This window comes from Geotrypetes seraphini, chromosome 17 (assembly GCF_902459505.1).
Source record: "Geotrypetes seraphini chromosome 17, aGeoSer1.1, whole genome shotgun sequence".
Taxonomy (NCBI): domain Eukaryota; kingdom Metazoa; phylum Chordata; class Amphibia; order Gymnophiona; family Dermophiidae; genus Geotrypetes; species Geotrypetes seraphini.
Window position 1 is genome coordinate 34,263,064 of NC_047100.1, and position 13,362 is coordinate 34,276,425.

Genomic DNA, 13,362 nt, shown 5'->3' on the forward strand with positions numbered 1-13,362 from the left:
AAAACTGAAAGGTATTGGCGGGATAGAAGACATCAATGTAATGTAATGTAACATCATTACTAATATTAAGAATACTGTACCTTAGACATAAAATTGATTCAAAATTAGTAATTTGATGCATTTAGAAACAATAGTTTTCACATTTTCCTGGACCATGTCTAACATTCAGTTTGGAAAAGTTCCAGTGTTTCTTGATGAATTATTAAAGCAAGCCCAAGAGGCCTTTGGCATACATTAAAGTTAGTGTAGCTTAAAGCAAAGAGCTAAGTCATCACTAGGATGAACTGGCAAATGAAGTGATTTTATGAAAGTGAGTACCAAACGTCATGCATAGTAAATTTTGGAAGAGAATGTATGTATTTTTAAAATATATTTCATGTCCAACAATGCATCATTCTTATTAAGTTTGAGATCTTGCCTATTTCTAAACAGTTTGTCTTCGGATATTTCTACCAGAAGAATTACAAATATGTTTGTTCATTCTTTATGGCCACCCACATATTTTATAGATTCAAACCCTGATTGTGACATGAAGTTCGTTCCATGCAGACCTAATGATGCCTATTTTCCAGCATGCATGAATTTGTCTGTATAAATGCTACACCCCACAAAAAAGGGGCAGGACCCGCATGCGGCTCTTTAGCCACTTGAGTGCGCCTTGCCTAGAGCAGGGTGCCCAACCTGCTTCCCTACCCTTCTCACTGCCGTCCCCCAAGCCACCGCCATTGGGGAATAGGCTGCCACCGCCGCCATTGCGGAACAGGCCAGCGCCGAGTTCTGAGCGCTCCCTGCTTCCCTTCCCCGCGGGGCCGACGTCAATTCTAACGTCAGAGAGGAAGTTCCGGGCCAGCCCGTTCTCACGGTGACCAATCCAGGTCACTAGTACCTGGTCAAAACCCAAGGAGTAGCAACATTCCATGCTACCGATCCAGGGCAAGCAGTGGCTTCCCCCATGTCTCAATAACAGACTATGGACTTTTCCTCCAGGAACTTGTCCAAACCTTTCTTAAAGCCAGCTAAGCTATCCACTCTTACCACAACCTGTGGCAACGCGTTCCAGAGCTTAACTATTCTCTGAAAAAATATTTGATGTATTTGATGTATTGGTTTTAAAAGTATTTCCCTGTAACTTCATTGATTGTCCCAGAGTCTTTGTAAATTTTGACAGAGTGGAAAATTGATCCACTTGTACTCATTCTACTCCACTCAGGATTTTGTAGACTTCCATCCCATCTCCCCTCAGCCGTCTCTTTTACAAGCTGAAGAGCCCTAACCGTTTTAGTCTTTCCTCATACGAGAAGAGTTCCATCCCCTTTACCATCTTGGTCGCTCTTCTTTGAACCTTTTCTAGTGCCGCTATATCTTTCTTGAGACAAGGAGAACACAATTGAATGCAATACTCCAGGTGAGGTCGCACCATGGAGCGATAGAAAAGCATTATAACATTCTTCGTCTTGTTAACCATCCCTTTTTTAATAATTCTTAGCATCTTGTTTGCTTTTTTGGCTGCCATTGCACATTGGGTGGAAGGTTACATTGTATTGCCTACAATGATACCCAGATCCTTTTCTTGGACACTAACCCCCAAGGTGGACCCTAGCATCCGTTAACTGTCATTTGGGTTATTCTTCCCAATGTGTATCACTTTGCATTTGTCCACATTAAATTTCATCTGTACTTGGTAATTTCATCTGCCACTTAGTAAAATATTTTATTTATAAAAGTGCATATACTGATTTTCTAGACCAGCCACTCAAAGAATTATAAAAAATTAAATAAAAATACAGAACACGTCAATAAGGTTTGACAAAATGGTGCCATTTTAAACTTTCACCTGAATGTTTAATTAATAAGCTTGACTAATATTATTCAAAATTGTAAAATGCCTTGACCAACCTCTGCATATGAGCAGCTGTGTCACCCTGTAATGTCACTAAAACACTTCTCCATAAGCAGAAATCTAATTACACTGAAATCTTAAATCACATTTATGAAAAATCAATGTTAATAAAGAGAATATATTTAATTATAATTCTATTTCCCTGGCTCATTTCATTTTTACAGTAGTTTTATATGAGTTAATCAAGTTAGAAATATAGTTGGCTTCATAATTTATATAGCATGCCAATACACAGACAGCACTGAGGACCTATTTTCCACAGGATTTTGACAAAGGAACAAACTGGCGGAAGACAATGAGTTTACACGTTTAGAGGAAGAAACCATGCTGTTAGTGCTAATGAGCGGGGGGTCAGGATGGAGGAAAGATCCCTCACTCTGAGTGAGTAGCTTTGGAGTAAGTTACAATTGCCAAGGTTTCTTTTTACATATCCATCTATCAGGTTCAATATTAAGACAGGTGTGGAGAGGGTTCATTCAAAAGTAAAGATTCAAGACTTTAAAAAAAAACAACAAAACAAAAACCCAAAACTTCATTTAGATGGGAGAATACCTCACGGAGTACGTAGTTAGTTGGATGGGAACATCGGAAAGCAGTGGGCAAAACTGGAAGAAGCTATATTAAGGGCTGAAAAAGTTAAAAGCTTCTCCCTTCGCTGTCATCCGAGAGACAGTTCAAATAAGCCTGAACAGGTTAAACTGGAACAATTTTGGATTGTCATTACTGCTTATTTTTAAACATTTAAATAATTTTAGTATTTTCTACTCAAACTGAAAAACAATAGAGGATGGAAGAGAAATGTGGCAACAAAACATCAACCCTCCTCCTAAACAACAAGAAAGCAGATATAGGGGCAGATTCTCAAAACTAAAATCTGCCTTTAACGCGCTTGCTAAACCAGTTCCAGCCGGTTTAGCGTTAAAGTATTTTAGGGCGGATAATTAAAACAGTGGTCTTTTCCAAGTTTTCTAGCAGTCTCTGATACGAGGTTATTAATATTAAAATGATGACTCATGGGGTTTATTCTTCCCCACTGCGTCAGGGTATTTTTCTCAGCAGCCTGAATCCGTTACAGTCTTCGCTGAAGATGAGTTGCAAGAGGGTAACTGAAGACTGTAACGGATTCGGGCTGCTGAGAAAAATACCCTGATGCAGCAGGGAAGAATAAACCCAACAAAACGCAGCCTTGGGACTACGCCAAACATTGAAGACACTATCAGGATAGAAGTGTTTGGTGCACTTTATTAACAAAACATCTAAAGATAAGTTGAATTTTTTCCATACTTTATCCATATAAAAGGGAAGACTGAATTGTATGGAGTATAACTTTAAACGATATTAGTGACAGAACTGCTGTTCTCAATTTTTGACCTACCTCTTTAGCAGTGGGGTTAGACTATTAAAGATAATTAATGATGAGTTTCTAATAGGATATAAACACGGATTGCGAGAGTGTGATTGTTTGTAGAAATAACATAAAACAATTTATATACATAACACATTAAAAAATAGAAATGAAGAAAAAAAGTAACTAAGGGTTTTTCGCCAATGACTGAAACGTGAGCTAAGTGAATCTTGTCACTTTTTGTGATCCGAATGGGTTAATAGCTCGAACTCAGGCTTTTTTCCTAAAGAATAGTAGCCTGGAGAAAAAAAAAAAGAAGAAAAAGCCAACCAGTCCAGTATAGGTAGTATAGGTCAACTGTACTAGTATCCTGTAGTGTCAAGAAGTAGGATCTGACCCTCCTTAACTTCTGTAGAGTAAGAAAGAATTTCCAAACTAAATTGTTAACATAGTTTTCAAACTCAGCAAACTGTCTAGAGCAGTGGTTCTCAACCCTGTCCTGGGGGACCCCCAGCCAGTTGGGTTTTCAAGATATCCCTAATGAATAAGCATGAGACATATTTGCATGCCTGTCTCCTCCATGATATGCAAATCTCTCTCATGCATCTTCATTAGGGATATCCTGAAAACCCAACTGGCTGGGGGTCCCCTAGGATAGGGTTGAGAACCACTGGTCTAGAGTGACTCCCAGAACTTTTGAGGATTTCTGAAGGTTGAAGCTAGTGCCATTTGTTAGATTAATGGTAGATGGAATTATGTGTGTGTTGCCTAAAGCATAATATGAGTAGTTTGGGTTTTTTTCACTGTTTAGTTTGAGATGTTATCTTACCTTCTTCCATTCTTGCACTTTAGTTATGCCAACATCTTATCATAAAGTTCCTTAATTTTCCCTGATCTTCCAAATAAATTTAATCAGATTTTTCTATACAGGCAGAGAAATTGAAAACCAGATTTATAGATAGGGAATATCCTCTTTCAGTTGTGTCCAAATAAAAAAAGAGCTTTATGTAATCCTCATGAACAATTTTTGGGATATAGAGTTAAAGGTTTGGATCAATCCATGACACTTTGTATCATGAGGGTTTCTACAGTTGCAAATGCATTAGGCAAGAAGATTAAACAATATTGGAAGATGTTACAAGTGGAGCAATGTTTTCAGGACACTGAAAAGGGCAAATGGAACATTTTTGCTGTGGCAGATGTGCAGCCTCTGATATTATGCAAGAAGGGAATGAAGTATGTATAGTATTCCTGATAGATGGACTGTGCATTTAAGATTCTTCACTACATGTACTTCCCCAAATGTACACTTCTCCCTCCGTATTCGCTGTGATAGGGGATTAACAGAACCGCAAATACCTTTTTTATATCTAATTTGCTGTTTTCTATTAAAAACATAAGAACATAAGAACTGCCATCTCCGGATCAGACCTTCGGTCCATCAAGTCCGGCGATCCGCACACGCGGAGGCCCAGCCAGGTGTACACCTGGCGTAATTCTAGTCACCCATATCCCTCTATGCCTTTTGTAAGGAGATGTGCATCTAGTTTGTTTTTAAATCCTAGAACGGTGGATTCCGCAATAACCTCCTCTGGGAGAGCATTCCAGGTGAATATGGTGAAACCACGAACAACATGGCGGGAGACCTGGCCTGTTCCTGAAGGAGAGACAAAACACGATGAAGAAAGTGCTGGGAATCGATGATTTTCTCGTAAACACTTGGAATCAGTGATTTCTCTATGCAAGCTGGTGTAATTTTGGGGGGGAGGAGGCAGCAAGCTAAAAACCATGAATAATCGAAACCGCAAATGCTGAAACCGTGAATACAGAGGGAGAAGTGTAATTTATCTATTAGTGTGCCCCTGTCAACTTTCTTATGTGGGTCACACTTTGAGACTGCTGAAAACTCAGCCTTTTGAACATCGCTATAACATGGAGCACAGAAGGGAAGTGGATCCTCTTATACTACCACACTGTACTAATAAAAATCATTCTTTCAAAGAATTTTATTGCATTGTGTTGTTGTGTTCCATCTCTGTGTTGAGGTAATATTAAGAGGAGACTGTATCAGCTAGAACAGAAATGGCTTTTTCCTTAAATACAATAGGGCCACAGGGTTTAAATTAAAAGTGGAATGATTTGCATATTTTAAGGTATGATGCATTTTGGGAACTTCTCACTGTGGTGGTGCTCTGGAAATAGTTCCCCCAGTGATAAATATGCTGCTACTTAAGTTTTGAGGGTTTTTTTTCCTCCACGTTTGTCACTTCAAGATACTCTATAGGTTCCTTTCACTGCCTGGCCTTGGTAACAGTTTAAATATAGCTGTGGCATTAGTTTTGCACATACCAAGGAAATTAATTTCACTTTTAAGCAAGAATATTTAGAGTATCATCTCAATCTCTAAATATTTACTGCTAATGCTTGCTGTAGTAGGGTTTGCAACTTAAACTGTAGCAGTAAATTAATTAATTATCCTCTTTATCTGCAGGAGTCCACTTAATTAAAAAGTTAAGATGATTAGCTACAATACGGTCACTTCTGTGGCTCATCTCTTGCCATAGTGGGTCCCATGAACAAGTTCACCGAGGTCTTGATCTACAAAACAGGTATTATTTTCATCTGCAGTATCTTACTATTACTACCACTGTCTCTAGCCTTGGTGCATAAGCCATAGATGGACAACTTTTTATCTTGGGCGATGTGTATGTATTCCATTTCTTTCCTATCGTATTTCATTTGTGTTGCCTTGCTGAAATTTGGTATAGAGTTTACACACTGGGGCTGGCTCCCCGAGTGCTGCATTGCACAAAGCTATGAGCAGCGACTTCTGGCGCACGTCACACGCCTCATCTGAAAGCCTTCCCTCTGACGTTGCGATGTCAGAAAGAAGGCTTCTGGTTCAGTTGCAGGACGTGCATAGGAGCCTTTTCCCACGGCTTTGTGCACTGCAGCACTCAGGGAGACGGCCCATGATCGCACCATGGACCGGCGCTTGAAGAACACTGTCTTGGGCCCGATGGATGTGCCAGCCCTGTGGACCAGCAGAAAACTTCTGCGGACTGGCACTGGTCCACGGATTGGTGGTTGAAAAACACTGGTTTAGTTTATTTAAATTTGTTATACCACTTATCATACTTCTAAGCGGTGTACAGTGTATACAGTAGTAAGAAAAGAGGATTTACAAACTAAAAACACAAATCTATGCTGATAAGACATTGCTAACGTAAGGGAGACAGGAGGATAAGGGGGGGAAATCATTGAATATTACATTAGGGATTTCTATTCCGCCATTACCTTGCAGTTCAAGGCGGATTACAAAAGAATTATCCAAGATGTATTACAACAAAAATATACAGGATATACAGGATAGCAAGACATTTAAGGGAAGGAGATCTTGTCTGAGCTGAGCCCAGAAGGTAAAGTTTTTAAATTTCAAAAGCATCAACACATAGGAAGGTTTTCAGTTTTGATTTAAAGTGCTTTAATTGATTTCTTCTCTTATATGGGTTGGAATAGAATTCCAGAGTCAAGGGGCTGTTACTGAAAAAATAAAGGATCGGCTTGTATCGAAATTTATGTGGTGAAGAGAAGGTATTATACGTACAAGCTCAGGATTAGTAGTCAGTTTATAACATTGGAGGGGGGGGGTGGAAAGTCAAATGTGTGCAAGACAAAAGCGCGTGGACAATTGCATGACAACTCAGCGCAAGACAATTGCATGAAATGACACTTGTGGTCAAAGCATGAAACAGGTTAGCTACACACCAGCGCAAGTGATGTTAGTTCAATATTTGTCACAAGAGCAATGAAAACGGATTTTAAATCGCTAGGACAAGTCTGGGCATGAGACAAAATGAAAGAACAGGATATGGGACAGATGTCACTGATCCTACCGCAAAGATACCAGCAGTGATTAATAACATGGAAAAGATATAAAGACTGGAAAAAATGAATAAATAAAATGAAGCATTACAATGCTTCACTGTACTGCAGTGAACTCGGAGAATGAGCACGAGAGAAGTTTGGAATTGTTGCAATTCCTGGCCGTTTCCCTCGATTAAATTTGAAAAGCTCCATCATTAACGGAAGAATGCAACACTTCGCTGCCACCTGTACATAGACAGCAGCAACATTTTTTCATTTCAGCTATATCAGGGTTGTAATATGAACATCTAAAACCACCTAGTTCAATAATCACAAACGAACGCAGCATATTTGTAATTCTGCTTCATTAACACCACAAATGAATAAATCTTACAACCAAGAATGGCTTATAGGGGGTTAATATAGGAGCCAGTAGATGCAGCCAATTTTAAATGCATTTGTATTTCATGAAATGTTTTCTGTTAAATTAAATGGTGCATTAAGAAAAATATCAAAGCAAATAATGTACTATACCATTTTTACATCTAGAGATTTATTGTGCAGAAACCAAGTAAAATCCCAAAATTATGAATGTAACAACTGATTTATCTCTAGTACTGTAACAGATTGTACTATCTTATTTACTATAAAATCACAGTGGGACAACATTTTGTTTATTAACAAAGGGATCCTTTTTTCAAAGCATGTCTTCATGCAAGTCTTTCCTGCCTGCTCAGGCCATTTTTACTGCAGCCATAAAATGGCCTATTTCCCCTTTCTCAGTATTAATGGCCATGCACAAATGTTGCCATTATTATACGTCCATTTAAAAAAATTATTGCATGAGCACTTATCACCATCTGTTTTTCAGGTGATCAGGGCTCTTGCGGTATCCCTGCACTAACCCGTTAGAGTACAGTATTGTAAATGCGCTAGTGAATTAGTGCAAGAACGCTAACATGGTCTCAGACATGCCCACTCATTTAAAAAAAAAAAAAAATAGACAAGTTTTGTGGTGTGTGGTTAGCTTGCACACACTGAAATTACCACAGGACACCTGAGTGTACCTCATGCTGCTCCATTTGCTCTAGTTGCGTTAGGTACTCAATTAATGCCTACTGCAGCTTAGTAAAAGGACCTGAAGGACATGAATAGATCTTTGCCATCATCTACTACGTTATGCTTTTGTATAGATGTCTGTAGCTGCAGACTATTATCCACACGGGATCTCTCAGCAGAAACTGAAAGTCAGCTGTAAAAATGCAATTAAAAGACCCGTAATCCTCCTGGCATCCAAGACAGATCACATCTTCTATTGAAAAATAACCCTTAATTGTCCCAACACAGACTGCAGATTCTTATCCCTTTATCAGTTTATTTACTTCATGCTGGCTTAAATATTCTATTAATACTGCAATTTTCTTCCCTCGCCATTCAATTTATCCCTCTGCCACCTCATGCCATAAAAATTAATTAGCAAATGCAAATAGCACATTTTTTACATTGCATTGCTAGGATACTGCTATACATGCTGGAAGCCAAGTCCTCAATGATGTAATCAGAGGTTCAGCTGTAAGAGCTAATGCCCTTGTAATGAAAAATTAAAACTGTAAAAGAGCTTCAGACACTCATTTGGCAATGACCTGAGTAACCACAGGCATGTTTACTTAGAAAGAAGCTTGGGTCAGCTAATGGGAGGATTAGTTCACATGGTTATGCGCCGTTTAGTTATAGCAATGCACAAAACACTAGACCATCAGGAGAAACTAGGCAGACAGAATTTCAAAATTATGTCCATTCTACAGGGGCTTTTAGGGAGGTGCATTGTTTTTACATCTTAAATAGCAATAAAGTGAGGCATCTTAGTTAAACTAACAAGCATATTTCTCAGGGAATTCATGCTCTCCATTTGAGAGGAAAACATGTGTTCTCCAAAAAAGTTTATTCTCTCATCATTTATCTATCTGGCATCCTAATCCAGGACAATCTACTTTTGCAGGAACATTGATGGTACAAAATATGAATGCAGCTGCTACAATAGTTGGTGGAAGGATGAGTTTTAGTAGTCAGGAGATATAGATAAGTGATGTTAAAAAAACAGCTGAATAGAAAGAAGCTCCTTGTTGACAGGTGAGCAAACAACAAGTAATAGGACCACGTAGGTTTTAATATGGACACTTGTATGGTCAGTGGACAGAATGAATCACTGTTTTACAAAGAATGACTGATGCTCTAATCCAATCCTTAGGTTTATATACCGAATCTTCTCCAAAAAAAAAAAAAAGAGGCTCGACTCAGTTTACAGATTAAGTGTTAATAGGAAAAAAACCACTCAGAATAAATTTTAAAAATTCTGAATTAAACAACCTGCCATAATACTTATTATACAAACCACAATTTCAACAGTCATTCAAAGACTGTTGAAAAAAATATGTTTTTTAAAGATTTTCTAAAAGTTTGAAGGAAAAGGAGTGTCCTAATCTCAAAAGGAAGGTCGTTCCAGATAGTTTCAAATATATATGTAAAAGAATGAGAAATACAACCTTTGAAAGAAGGGAAAGAAAGTTTAAACAAATGAAAAATTATTGATTTGCAGCCCAGATCAGAACATAAGAATAGCTTCACTGGGTCAGACCAATGGTCCATCAAGCCCAGTAGCCCGTTCTCACGGTGGCCAATCCAGGTCATTAGTACCTTGCCAAAATCCTTTCAATTTTGGATGGTGGGTAATAAGATTATAAAGCCAATCGTGTCTTTCTCAATAACAGACTATGGACTTTTCTTCCAGGAACTTGTCCAAACCTTTCTTAAAACCAGCTACGCTATCCGCTCTTACCACATCCTCTGGCAACGCGTTCCAGAACTTAACTGTTCTCTGAGTGAAAAAAAATTCCTCCTATTGGTGTTAAAAGTATTTCCCTGTAACTTCATCGAGTGTCCCAGAATCTTTGTAGTTTTTGACGGAGTGAAAAATCAACTCACTTGTACCCGTTCTGCTCCACTCAGGATTTTGTAGACTTCAATCATATCTCCCCTCAGCCGCCTCTTTTCCAAGCTGAAGAGCCCTAAACGTTTTAGTCTTTCCTCATACGAGAGAACGAGAACAATTAATGGTAAAATTCCATGTAAAACGAGAAAAATTCCATGTAAAATTCTGAAATGGACTGGTAGCCAACGAAGTGCTTTTAGCAGTGGGGAAGCATGGTCAAACTTCCATTTGCCAAAGCTCAGCTTGGCCACTGTGTTCTCATTCAGTTGCAATCTATTTAGATGCCGTGCTTAAGGTCTAACTATTACTTTTACTACAAAAATATTAAGTCTTTCTCGTGAATTAAATAAGTGGATTCAAAATAGTTATCTCAATGCAACTTTTTATTCATTTTTCACATACTCTTAGAGACAAGGAGCTCTATGGAGATGCTGGATTTCATAACTTCTGAAATCTTTACAGCATGTACGACAAATTTAAATCTAATCTTTGGTTTATATACCGGGTCATTTCCCAGTGGAGCTCAACTCGGTTCACATATAATTAAGACTAGAGTACATAGCAGAAAACATAGAAGGAAGAACTAATTGAAAACTAAAGTACATAAGAAAAGCATAAGAAAAATAACTATAATATTATCATTTCATTGAGGCTGTAGTTAAACCATTTAAAAATTGTGAGAACAAAGTTTTCAGGAATTTATGAAATAATTGCAGCTGGCCTAAAAGCCTAATGGAGTCAGGAAGTTCATTCCAGATTTCTATAAACTTGAAAACAAAAGATCGACTGAGCTTCCCAGCAGATTTAATTCCCCCCTTAAAGGGAGGGAAGGCTAACATATCTTTGTGTGTTTCTCAAATGGCAAAGTCTAAGGGTATTCCAACATAAAGAGACAAAAGGATCAAATATTCCATAGAGAAGCTTGAAGATTATACATGCGCATTTAAACTAGATCCTAAAGTGAACTGGGAGCCAGTGAAGCTTTATCAACAAAGGGGAAACATGATCATACTTTCATTTCCCAAAAATGAGAGTCTGATTTACCGCCAATTTTCTTCTCAAGTGACAGAACCCACTTTTATCTCGGGTCCCCTAAGGAAGAAATCAAAACGGGGCCACATCAGGACCCCCCCAAACCTGCCATTTGAGACAAGTGATTATATACATCTCTTGATTACCTTATATTTGAACACTCAAGAAGAAAATACTTCGCATAGATATAGAAAAGCATTCAACACACAAGTCATATGCAATGACAGGCGTGTGAGCTCCGCGATGGAGCTTGTCTCCATACAGCTCCATGTGTCTGAGCATATGAGAAAAATGAATAAAAAGTTCCATTGAGATAACTATTTTGAATTCACTTATTTAATTCACGAGAAAGACTTAATATTTTTGATCTGAGCACTTGTCTTTCTCTTATCTTTTGAGTATTATACCCTAGTTAGTCATTTACATTGACGGGGTTAGTACTTTTACTACGGTTGGAAAGGGTATTTTTCTATTCTACTGGAAGGAGGTCTTCGAGGCAAAGTAAAATGGAATGGGTTGAAACATGCCTATGTTTGGAGGCAAAGAGCCATTAAGGAAAAGCCAGCTCAAATAGACGGGTGGTGAATTCTAAATTGAAAGTAGGCAACTGTGTCAAGTCCAGATTGGATAGAACACTTTATTCCACAGGAGGTATGGGGGAAGAACAAATGAGATAAAGCATGACCATGAGAAGAAGACTAATGCATTCACCAGACCTATGAGAAGAGGACACAGGATTCTCTATCATTCACAATATCTTAGGGACAACTAAAACCTATCTGGACAAAACAACGAATGTCTCTCAAATGAGCCATATCCAGCTTTTAAAAGCTGCTTCTATCTTCTGTACCAACCACGAAAACACCAACTGTCATATAATTTCATGGCTGGATTACTGTAATGTCCCAAGCAACAGAATGAATCTCTTAAAAAAATCCAAAATAAAACATTTTGCATTGGACAAGACCACAGATAACAATATAGGATCCTAGAAACACAATTCAGAGCAAACTGAAAACGAAGAGAAAATAAAATTAAAGAAATAGAGTAGGGCTATACACTACATCCTCTTAAGTCACTCAAACCTGACTGGATCCCAGAAAATCCTGAGAATTTAGAGAACTATATAGCAAAATCTGAACATACATGTTTGATATGTGCATACCTGCATATAGTATATGTAAACTGTGTTAATTGTACCAACAGAAAGGCAGTATATCAAGTCCATGACCCTTTACCATTTAAAATAAATCACATATTTACATGGAAAACAAAGTTGAAATTGAACAGCTCATGATGCCACTTCTTGGCACATTGACAAAATTTTTTTACACTTTTCCCATCTCCAACAGGAAACATCTGGAAAGATTTGAATCTCCTTCCCAAGGATATCACTCCAGATATTCAAAAATATCATAGCAAAGCTTCCCTATCTTGCAGAAATATAAATGAGCAACGTAGATCTAGAAGTTCTGTTCCTCTATTCTTTCCAGCAAAGCTTGGATATCCAGGTTATCCACAAACACATCAACTGACATCTGTTCTTTAATCTCCCATAATAATTTGTGAGATAGAGGTGGACTTCTATTAAGATACTGGTTTCTGTAAAGCAGATGTGTCAAATTTCATGTCTAAAGAGGAGCCACCACTCATTCATCGATGGGCTACACTAAAATATTCTCTTCATTACAATTTATTAGGAGCCAAATTTGCACCATGTAATTAACCACATTAAACTTAGAATGTGCATTAGGGGCTGCATAAAATTTCCCTCTGGGATGCATGTTTGACATGTTTGCTATAAGGGCTGTAGGGCAGAAACACAGATCTAGATCTTCCCTAATCTCCAACATCTTTGCCATCCAAAAGAGCCCATTTGATTTCATTTTCACCACAAAAAGAACTCAAACGCCTTCAAATAATCCAAAACACGGCAATTAAACTTCTAACAAAAGCGAAAAAAAATGACCACGTGACACCTTTGCTAATAAACGCACACTAGTTGCCAATCTCAAATAGAACATACAAAATTTTACTCCTCATATTCAAACCACAATCTTACTAAACCCCAGAATTTACTAATAGACTTCTCCTTCCATATGTCCCCTCAAGATTTCTCAGATCAAATAATCAAAATTTACTAGTCATACCAACACTGCGTCAAATTGTTTAAGATTCAACACATTCATCGATCTTCTCAGGAACCGCTCCACAACTTTGGAACACTTA

General features: G+C 38.0%; 1 protein-coding gene across 4 annotated transcripts in view; it reads right to left on the bottom strand.

Annotated features, from left to right (window-relative positions):
- The window catches only part of IARS1 (isoleucyl-tRNA synthetase 1), a 194,191-nt gene that overhangs the window by 97,447 nt on the left and 83,382 nt on the right, over positions 1–13,362 (bottom strand). The window lies entirely within an intron of this gene.